This window comes from Lemur catta, chromosome 6 (assembly GCF_020740605.2).
Source record: "Lemur catta isolate mLemCat1 chromosome 6, mLemCat1.pri, whole genome shotgun sequence".
NCBI lineage: Eukaryota > Metazoa > Chordata > Mammalia > Primates > Lemuridae > Lemur > Lemur catta.
This window is the reverse complement of record NC_059133.1, coordinates 58,569,909-58,581,163: the sequence shown is the minus strand read 5'-3', so window position 1 is coordinate 58,581,163 and position 11,255 is coordinate 58,569,909. Positions and strand designations below refer to the sequence as shown.

Genomic DNA, 11,255 nt, shown 5'->3' with positions numbered 1-11,255 from the left:
AATTTTTGAATGCAGGAAAAAGTACAGAATTAGAAAATCACCACTTTGCAACCTGTAATATCAAATCAGTGATTAAGGGAAAGATCATCAAAGGATGATACCATTACAAGAAAGGTTGATGGGGCATTTTACAATGGGGGGAATAGGTTGTCACAACTTGAACCTGTCTTAGCATCTCTAATAGTTGGATAACTAGAAATTGTGCGCCTCTTTATGCAATACGAAGCATACAGCACTACCCATGATGTAAACCTTTGAATCTGGATCTACCCAAGCAGTCGAGCTAACTTCTCATTTACAGGTAATATGGAGAATAGAGGAGCAAGTTAAATAAACCACTGAGGGCTGGGCTTGGTAGCTCATGCCTGTAATCCTAGTACTTTGGGAGGCCAAGTCAGGAGTATTGCTTGAGGCCAGGAGCTCAAGGCCAGCCTGAGCAAGAGCAAGACACCATCTCTACAAAAAATAGAAAAATCAGCCAAGTGTGGTGGTGCTTATCTGTAGTCCCAGCTACTCAGGAGGTTGAGGCAGAAGTATTACTTGAGTCCAGGAGTTTGAGGTTCTAGTGAGCTATGATGATGCCACTGGACTCTAGCTGGAGTGACAGAGTGAGACACTATCTCAAAAAAATAAAATAAGTTTTTTAGGGTAATCAGGGAAATCTGAAGATGGACCAAGGAATTGTTAATTTGTTAGGTATGATAATGACATTAAGGTTATATAAGAAAATGTCCATATTTATTAGAGATAGATACTGAAGTATGTAGGGGTGAAATGACATGAAGTCTGATTTTAAATAATAATTAAAAAAAGAGAAACAGATGAAGCAAGTGTTGCAAAATCTTGATCACTGATGAATCTCGATGATAGGTATATAGGGGTTAATTAAATTATTCTCTCTACTTTTGAATGTGTTTGAAAATACTCATGAGATTTTTTTCCCTTTTTTTTTTTTTGAGACAGAGTCTTGGTCTTTTGCCCAGGCTAGAGTGCCGTGGCGTCAGCCTAGCTCATAGCAACCTCAAACTCCTGGGCTCAAGTGATCCTTCTGCCTCAGCTTCCTGAGTAGCTGGGACTACAGGCATGTGCCACCATGCCCGGCTAATTTTTTCTATATATATTTTTAGTTGTCCATATAATTTCTTTCTATTTTTAGTAGAGATGGGGTCTCGCTCTTGTTCAGGCTGGTCTTGAACTCCTGACCTTGAGCGATCCTCCCGCCTCAGCCTCCCAGAGTGCTAGGATTACAGACGTGAGCCACCATGCCTGGCCTCTATTTTTATAGAATTCAAATCCAGCATTGTGGACACTGATATACTGCTCAGATTCTCCTTTACTGAGAGACTTGTTGCCCCTGCTACTGGAGTGCTGTTGCCAGATGCCTTCAGCCGTCAGACCCTTCAGAGACTGCCTCAGCTGCAGAGAGCTGTCTCACCCAAGGTCATAACCTTCTTGATGTAGCCAAGTCCGATGACTGATGTGGTAGTATAAAGAGGCCTGTCCATCTTGGCCCAGCTTGGCACAACTCTGAAGGGCCATCGTTGCTTCAGGGTTCAGAGCCCCCTGTAGGGTTAGCCAAGGCAGTTGTTGGACCTGCATTACAACTTGACTTCCCTCTGCCTTATCCTGCTTCCTTTCCTTCCTTTCCCTAGATGTTGATCCCAAGGACAAGACTTGATAACCATCACGCATGCTAAACTCCATCTCAGAGTTTGTTTTCTTGAGAACCCTATTTCTGACAATGTAAGGGGTTGTGTCCACCCAAAATTTGTATGTTGAAGTCCTAACCTCCAGTAGCTCAGAATGTGACCTTACTTGGAGACAGGGTCTTTACAGAAGTAATTAAGTTAAAATGAAGTCATTAGGGTAGACCCCAATCCATTATGACTGGTGTCCAATAAACTAATACAGACAATAAACAAAACTAAATACATTTGTCCAAGGATGCATATATATATGTAGCAAAACTATCAAGAAAAGCAAGAGAATAATAAATACATTCTTCCATGGGGGAGTGGCGTGGGGGGGATGCTGTGTAGGAGGGACCACAGGAGCTCCATCAGTTTGTAACATTCTAGTTCTTGAGAGGGTGGTAAGTTCATGGATATTGGTTTTATAATTATGCTTTAGATTTTTATATTGCTTATAATCTTATGTTTATATATTTCATAATTTTTATAAATGTGAAAAACTTGTCTGAATTATGGGAACATGTGCAAAGTTCTCTTGCAGAGTTTGGTATTACAAGAGAGGGGAAGTTTGGACAAACACAGAAATCTATTTTCTTTTATAGGGACCAAAGTTCAGATAGGAGATTTTTTTTTTTAAATATTCGCATCTGGTCTTTCCAGTCCTCTTTCGTGGCCAGTGGAATGTGAGAGGGAAAAATTCCTACTTCAATTTTTAATGCCCCAGGAAACGTGTTGCTCATATGAACTCAATGATGAGTCATCTGAAATGACTCATTTATGGAGTTTTGAGGATGGATTCAGCAGATTTCTTTAATTTCAATATTGACTGCAATAGAAAATAATGTGCCTGACTTCATTCTACAGCTTGCTAGAAAATAGGATTAATGTTTACCTCAGAACAGTAATATGAGGCCTGATGTTTCAGAGGTACTTTTTAATGAGAGGTGTTGAAGAAATCCAACCTGTCTGGACTGCAACTGAGGTTAACTGTTTTCTTGTTTGGCTAAATAAGAACTCTATATTACTCTTCCTTTAATGCTGGTCTGGTGCCTGGTACTCCCCCAGAGGCCAATATCCTGGCCCTCTTACTTTTTGGGGACAGTTACTAGAGTTCCTAAAGCCATAGCCAGGCAGGACACCGCCCCTGCCCCTTGTGTGGTGCTGCCCCAGCGGAGGGTTTGCCTTCCCTACTGCTCAAAGGATGAGCCATTCCTTCCTTCACTAACACTTTCTATACACAAGAGGATTCCTCAGGGCTGGGCAGCTTCAAAAAGGCAATTAGCATAAAGTGGGAAAGCAGTCCAGTCTCAGAACCTGGTAGCTAAAGGGACCGTAACTCAAATTACACATCTAAATATTGGGTGCAGGGAACCATGAAAAGGAACAATTGCTTAGTGGACATTTAAAAACTATTTTTTTAAAGCAGCAACATTGTCTCTTTTTTGAACCCAAGCTAAAGGACATGGTTGCAGCTCTTCTCAGAAAACAGGTGGGACAGAGATTTATTTATGCCTTACTGGAAGCACAAAGAGAAGCTTTTATTGTTGATAGGCTGGGTGGATGCCAGCAGACACATCCCAGAGGAGCTGTGCTGCCAAGCACTGACACACAAAGAGAGCTGACCTAGTCCTTTTTTATGCTGACTGCTTGCTCAGAAATTATGTCAGAGGATTGCATTGAAAGACCCCGCGTGGTTTAGAGCAGTTATGGAGACTGTAAGGAAGCATTAGAAAGGAAACAGAGAAGCAGTATATTCGTCAGCGTTGTGTGGAACTACTGTTTGGCCCTGCTAGGGAAACTGCCTTGAGACAGCTCCACATGGCCACGCATTCAGTATCATCCTCCCCCCGTTCCTTTGAAACCACAAATTTAAATTCAAGCTTTCAGCAGATGCCTACCAGACACCTCCAGGGGAAAAAATGTAAGGAGTACATTTTTGTAACCAATACATTTAGGCTTAAGAATATTTGTCAAATTCTAAACTGAAAGTCAGAGGGAAAGAGGAACAGAATGTGGATGCTGGAAGGGAGACAAAGAGGGGCCAGAGAAAGACTGATTTTTAAAAGAAGCGGTAATCTAAAATCCAGGATAATGCATAGATTTGTTAGACTCAACAGAATCATAAAATGCCAGTGCTGAAAGAGCTTTAGAGGTGATTTTCCTGTCCCTCACTGGTCATCTTACTCATAAGGAACCTTAGATCAGAAAAGTAGAGTGACTTGTCCAACGAGGCAGAGCCAGGTGGTGGCAGAACCAGGCTGGAAGCTGGGTGTGCTGATTCTTCTCATGACACCCCTGGCCTCTCACCACATCAGACCCCACCTTGCCTGATGACCATGGCCATCACTTTAAGAGGTTTTGGACAAAGAGAATCATAAAGCAGGTGGGATTGTGACTCAGTACTATTGCCTTCTAGCCTCCATGACTTGTATCTTTACTTCCTAATATAATAAGTCAATTATACTTTTCAACCAACTCTTGGTCTTATTTTTTAATCTTTCATTTGGAAAATATGATATTTAAATATGATAGAAGAAGAATAATCCCATAGAGTTTCTTTTCAAAACAATTCACATTCTACAATCTTTTATGATGACATGGATCCTATGCACGTCCAAAGGCCATCTAGGTATTATCAGCTGTGGCAGTCTCATTCCTCACCAACAACAATAATTTGTCTTCTCCATAGTAACCTGAGTAACAAGGATTTTACCAGGATGCAGTCCAGAGACCACATAGGACTCAAAGCTTTGGCTGTTCCAGATAATCTGGTTGATACCATTTAGTTTGTAGAGTACTTGGGGGAAGGGCAAGCATGGTAATTGGTATCATATAAAATATAATAATAGTGTGTATTTAGAACTCAGTCTTGGGTCTTTAATTACCTTCTTCTCACCTTTATTATTGTCTTGCACTCTACGAGACGTACTGTTTCCTCAACTGCCAACAGCCAGTACAGTAATTTATGTTTGTTTCTTTGAGGTAGATGCATTCAAAAACAGAAAACTATACAAATAAGGGTTCTTTTGTATGGATTCTTAGCAGATTGCTAGTACTTAGCACCCAGAATACCCTAGGCATCTCGGTTCTGTTTTGCAGTCCAATGCTCACCTCTGGTCCTTATGAATTGAGAGAGATAATCCTTCCAATTCCTCGTCTGAGCTCCAGGAGTCAGGTGAAGACACAGGGGCAATGGTGACATGCTCCTGAGCATCTGCGCAGAAAACTATCCTTATTAACATTTAAAAATAATTATCATCTGTACAAATACACCCCTTTCGCCTCAATCCCAGAGTTTCTGGTTCTCTTAGGCATCTAAAAGAGATTTAGATGCCACTAAATCAGCCAAAATTAATTTTTAGGTACCTATTCACTGTTTGATGACATGCTAAGTAATGTGGGAGTATAATAATAATAGCTAGTGTTTACTGAGCTATTACAATGTGCCGAGCGTCTGCCGTGCAGTGCATATGAGTTGCCTCATTTAGCCCTATAGCCACCACTGTGAGATAGGTACTTTTACTATCTCCACTTTAAATATTAGGAACTAAAGCATAGAGAGGTCAAGCCATTTGCCCAATGCCACATAACTAGCAAGAAGAGGAGCCAGGCCTTAAGCACAGTCTGATTCCAGACTTTATGATCTTAAGTATAAATTATAGTTCCTGCCCTCAATAAATTTATAGTCTAGTTGGGGTAAACATGACTAACACACATTAAAACAACAGAAAACTATGTAAGATGAGCATATATAATTAAATGCAAAATTGGATGCTATCAACTCTGAATGCTTCAAAAGTTCAAAAGGGGCACAGGGAGGCATGGACTAGCCAGGCAGGATTTCATGGAGTAATGATCTTGAAGCTGAGCCTTGAATGGTCCTAAGATGTGCATAGGGAAAGTACTGCTGCAGGTGAGGGGTGGCAAAAGTGCTAGAAGCAGGAATGAGCAAGACCTTGTTCTCGATGATGAAGCAGCCAGCCTGACATAGCAGGGTGGGAAGGGCTAGACCAGCTGTGAAAGCCTTTAAAGCAAGACAGAGTTTAGGCTTGGTGCTTTAGCAAAGAGGGAGTCATTAAAGGCCCTGAATCAATAAAGCAATATTATAAAAGGGATGTTTAAGGAAGATGTGTTTGGCAGGATACAGAGACTCCATCTAATTAAAATTGCAGATGACATCAAGCTTTAAAAAAACATATGAAATTACTCTAAATTGTTATCAATTCTTATTCTCAAATTCACTGCTTATTTTGCTTGATCTTTAGGATTTGTTTATTTTTACATCTATTTCACATTAGCAAGTTCTACCAAATCTGTCTTCTTGATAGTTTTCAAATTTGTTTATTTCTCTACATTTCCGTTGCTATTATGTTAGTTTAGTCAGCATCCTAAGGGTAAAGAGAAGTGTCAGAGAAGCCTTCCTGGAAGAGATGACATTTTTCCAGAGTCCTGAATATTCAGCAAAAGTTAGCCAGGTATGGAGGGGATGGTAGTGGGTGGAAGTGAGGAGACAGGAAAAAGAGGAGGGCAAGGATAGCACAATGGGCAGAAGAAAGCAAAAATCAAACAAAATAACAGATAGGGACTTTGATGCTACAATAAGGAAAATTGATTGTGGCATTAACTTGGTGAAAGGGGTCACTAGTGGGTGGTGAGGGCCCAAGGATTCCAGGATAAAAGGCTAACAACCCTTGCTATGTGGTATCAAAACGTGGTCAAAATGTCACCTCTTATATTCTGGAAGACAGACCACTGCCAGTGAGGTGGAAAGGAAAAGTCCTTGGAGAGGTAGCGTATGATCTGGACCCTGACCATGTAAACTGGTCTTCTCAGTGGAGGGAACCATCTTGGCAAAGGCAGAGTCTGGTGATGCAAGGGAGTAGGATCCTAAATGCTGGCCAAGCTCTGGGAAGATAATCTGCTGATGTGGGTGCAGGAAACAGGGAAGTAGACCTAAATAGGGAAAACTAAGTTTAGGCAGAAGACCCAGCCAAAGACTGCCCACTTTTTTTTTTAATCTTTTTTCTTTTTTTAATATGGAACACTTCACAAACTTGCATGTCATCCTTGCACGGAGGCCATGCTAATCTCTGAATTGTTCCAATTTTAGTATATGTGCTGCCGAAAAGAGCACCTGCCTACTTATTTTAGAGAAATGTTGAAGAATGAAGTGAAAACTTTAATCTTTCAAAATCCAGTGAGAAGTGAATGTTAGATTTTTTAACAGCTATACTGAGATAAAATGTATGTACCATATACCTCACCTTTTGAAAGTGTACAGTGGTTTTTAGTACATTCACAGAGTTGTGCAACCATCACCACAATCAATTTTAGAACATTTTCATCACCCCAAAAAGAAACCCTGTGCCTATTTCCATCCCCTCCCCCTGGCTCCTGACACTTATTAATCTGCTTCTATTACTATGGAGCTGCCTGTTCTGGACTTTTCATACAAATGAAATTATACAATATGTGGTCTTTTGTGACTGGCTTCTTTCATAAATGCTAACATTTTCCAATTCCATGATTTTGTTATGAAATAATCAATGGATAAACTATAGATTTTCAAATATATCAGGAATAAATAATAGTAAATATTTGGAAAACAGGCCGGGTGCGGTGGCTCACACCTGTAATCCTACCACTCTGGGAGGCAGGCAGCATGTTTGAGGTCAGGAGTTCGAGACCAGCCTGAGCAAGAATGAGACTCCGTCTCTACTAAAAATAGAAAGAAATTATATGGACAACTAAAAATATATACAGAAAAAATTAGCCAGGCATGGTGGTGCCTGCCTGTAGTGCCAGCTACTCGGGAGGCTGAGGCAGGAGGATTGCTTGAGCCCAGGAGTTTGAGGTTGCTGTGAGCTAGGCTGACGCCATGGCACTCTAGCCTGGGCAACAGAGTGAGACTCTGTCTCAAAAAAAAAATTGGATAACAGTCAGTGGGGCAAGATGCTAGTGCAAGAACAAGGACTCTGAGGCTAGGCATGGTGGCTCACGCCTGTAATCCCAGCAGTTTGAGAGGCTATGGTGGGAGGATTGCCTGAGCTCAAGAGTTCAAGGTTACAGTAACCTATGATCATGCCACTGCACTCCAGCCTGGGCAACAGAGCAAGACCCTGTCTCTCATTTAAAAGAAAAAAGAAAAAAGACTCTCATCCAGGAATAAGGAGGTTTGAATTTTGGTCTTGATTCTGCTTTTAACTAGGTGTGTGGTCTTGGGCAAGCCAGCAACCTCTCAGAGCCACAGGCTACCATCTGAAAAATACAGAGAGTGGGATTAGAAGCCAGGTAGGGTGGCTCATGCCTGTAATCCTTGCATTTTGGGAGGCTAAGGTGGGAGGATTCTTTGAGGCCAGGGGTTTGAGACCAGCCTGGGCAACATAGCAAGACCCCATCTCTACAGATTAGAACAGTGATTCGCAGTCTTTTCATTGCCCAGGCTGGTCTTGAACTCCTGGGCTCAAGCCATCCTGCCACCTCAGCCTCTCAAGTGATTCTCAATCCTTAATGTATAGCAGAATCTCCTGTGAAGCTTTCTGAAAAATATATCACCCTGGATCTCCACCCCAAAGATATTTTAAGAGCTCCTAAGGTGAGTTTGTTATTTATGAAAGGTTAGGAATTTCAAGGCTTAGATGTTCTTTAGGTTTCCTTCTAGATCTGACATCCTATGAGGTAATTTATTTACCAGTGTATTTTGCCTAGAGCCATATCTGTGGTTTTTGATCAAGTCCCTCTGTCTGAGGTCAGTAACTACTTCAAATGGGAGGACTTTATGATGATGTTCTGGATACAGCAGTTGCTGGTGGCAGTGGGCCTGGGCCCAACTTGAACTTACTGTGAATCATAGTAATAACTAAGAACAGTTTGCCTTCCTTAATGCTCTGCATTTATGGAGGACAAAAATAACTGAAAATAAGAAACAAGCTATGTGAGTAAATAGTATATATATGGTATATTGCTAAGTGCTAACATCTGAGTGTGTGTGTATGAGAGAGAGAGAGAGAAAATGCTTGACATTTTTTAGCCTACTTCCCATGGACAGCTGGTCAAATTCCTAACTTGTGAGACAGCTTTGATAGAAGTGGTTGAATTTCATGTAACAGACTAATGCTTACTGAAAGCTAAGATGGGAAGAGATCCAGAACATCCTTTAAGAGAGTCTTGAGTTCCATATATTCTGTTTACATGAAAAATGCAGACATTTTGATACTTCTTGAGTGCTAACAATCCATTGTTCCTATACTTTTTAGCTCTCTTTAGCTGCTAAACAGCTTAAAACAGGGAGGAGGAATTGAGAATTACAAGCCCAACCTCCACTTAAGAAAAAATAGAGAAATAAACCTCACATGTGTAAGTCAATTAACACTTACTGTTACCAAATATATAGTGTCCAAATTAGCAGGGAGAGATGCTTGCTTCTTTTAGTTACAGAATTAATCTTCCGTGCATGTTCTTGCGGCTGTGTTGGCTGCCTTTCACTAACTCCTTTTCACTAAGTGTAAAATAATCTTGTTCTATAAACTATAATACACTTCTCTTGAGTTTATCTGATGATCTGATGATGTCCTATTTCCCAGCATCCCACTCGTCCCCATGCACAATTTTCTGCCCATAAACACATTGTATTTGATTGATTCTAATGTAACATTTTTTCACATTTTAACATCGCTGAAATCAGGAAGCATCTTATAGGCTGGGCACGGTGGCTCACGTCTGTAATCCTAGCACTCTGGGAGGCTGAGGTGGGTGGATCGTTTGAGCTCAGGAGTTCGAGACCAGCCTGAGCAAGAGCGAGACCCCATCTCTACTAAAAATAGAAAGAAATTATATGAACAACTAAAAATATATATAGAAAAAGTTAGCTGGGCATGGTGGCGCATGCCTGTAGTCCCAGCTACTCGGGAGGCTGAGGCAGTAGGATTGCTTGAGCCCAGGAGTTTGAGGTTGTTGTGAGCGAGGCTGATGCCATGGCACTTTAGCCCGGGCAACAGAATGAGACTCTGTCTCAAAAAAAAAAAAAAAAGAAGCATCTTATAACCAATGGTATCTGAAATTCAATTAAACCTAGAAGTTCTTTCTGAGTGAGCAGTTTACCTCCTACTGGCTACTGAATGATGGTCTTCCTTCCAACTCATTGGCTCCATTTCATAATCCTTATAAGTCTTACCTTATTTTTGTAAAACCATCTGATATTATTATAATATAATTTCAATATTTCTAGCACTCTGATACATGTGTTCATAACAAGTAGCATATAAATCTACTTTATCATTTGAAGGACTACATAATATTCTATTATTTGAATATATCATAATTTTATTAGCCAATCCATATTGATATTATAATAATTCTCAGGTAAATATACTTCATATGCTTATCAATTTTTTTTTTGAGACAAGGTCTTGCTCTGTTGCCTGGGAGAGTGCCGTGGCATCATCACAGCTCACTGCAACCTCAAACTCCCTCTGCCTTAGCCAAAACTTGCTCTCTGGAACCTTTGGTCACTGTAAACTTTCCTATATTCTTCACCTCTGTAACAGAGTGCACCCTCCTCCTCCTTGCCTTAGCTAAAACTTGTTTTGTCTCTTAGCAGTCCACTTCTTGTGCAGAGGTTACTGGTCATCCCATTGGGCCCAAAGCTTGCCCATTTGCAAACCATTTCTCGCAGCCTCCTCACCAATTCCCTCCTCCTGTGAGGACCATGCAGTCCAGCTCTCCCCTATCTTCACTTACTCATCCCTCATTCTGTCTTCAGCACATTCACTTTCCTGAAACTTCTTTGGCAGTTGTCACTTAGAAGCTAAATTCAATGCACTTCACATTTTAACTCTGGAGCAACTGACCCATTGTTTCTTAACAGAGTCTCCAGAAATTACTTTTTCTTGTTCTCCTTCTACTCCTCTGGCCATTCCTCTCAGTCTCCTTCCCTTCCTCTCTCCACTTCCCTTTTTTTTCTTTTCTTTTTTTTTTTTTTGTTTTTGAGACAAGGTCTTGCTCTGTCACCCAGGCTGGAGTACAGTGGTATGATTATAGCTCATTATAACCTCAAATTCCTGGGCTCAAGCAATCCTCCCACATCAGCCTCCCAAAGTGCTAGGATTACAGGCATGAGCCACAGCACCCAGATATCTATTTTTTCTAAAATGTTTTAGAGCAAATCCAGACATCATGACATCCTACCCATCAATGCTTCAGTATGCCATTTTATTATACTATCATAATAGCATTATCACACTGAAAAAAATTAACAATAATTCCTTAGTATCATCTAATACGTTGTCTCCCAAATTTCCTCTTTACAGTTGGTCTGCTTGAATCAGGATCCAAAGAAGGTCCACAACATTGCATTGCATGTATTAATAGTTGTATGTCTCTTTGCATGTATTTGAAGTCTCTTAGAAACTAAAATAGTCCCCTCCCTTTTATCCTTCTCAAGGACTTGTTGAAGAGACTGGGTCAGCTGTCTTATTTTACCTAAATTCTTGTAGTGGTCTCCTAAAGTCTCTTTGCCTTAAGTCTTGCTCCTTCCCACCCATCCTCCAAACCACTTTCCACACT

The 11,255-nt window shown here is 40.8% G+C and overlaps 1 non-coding gene across 1 annotated transcript; it reads right to left on the bottom strand.

Annotated features, from left to right (window-relative positions):
* Window positions 1–6,721: 6,721 nt before the first annotated feature.
* LOC123640869 lies at window positions 6,722–6,825 on the bottom strand. The gene has a single exon (XR_006736109.1). It is a non-coding gene; the product is annotated as a U6 spliceosomal RNA (small nuclear RNA).
* Between the last annotated feature and the right edge of the window lie 4,430 nt (window positions 6,826–11,255).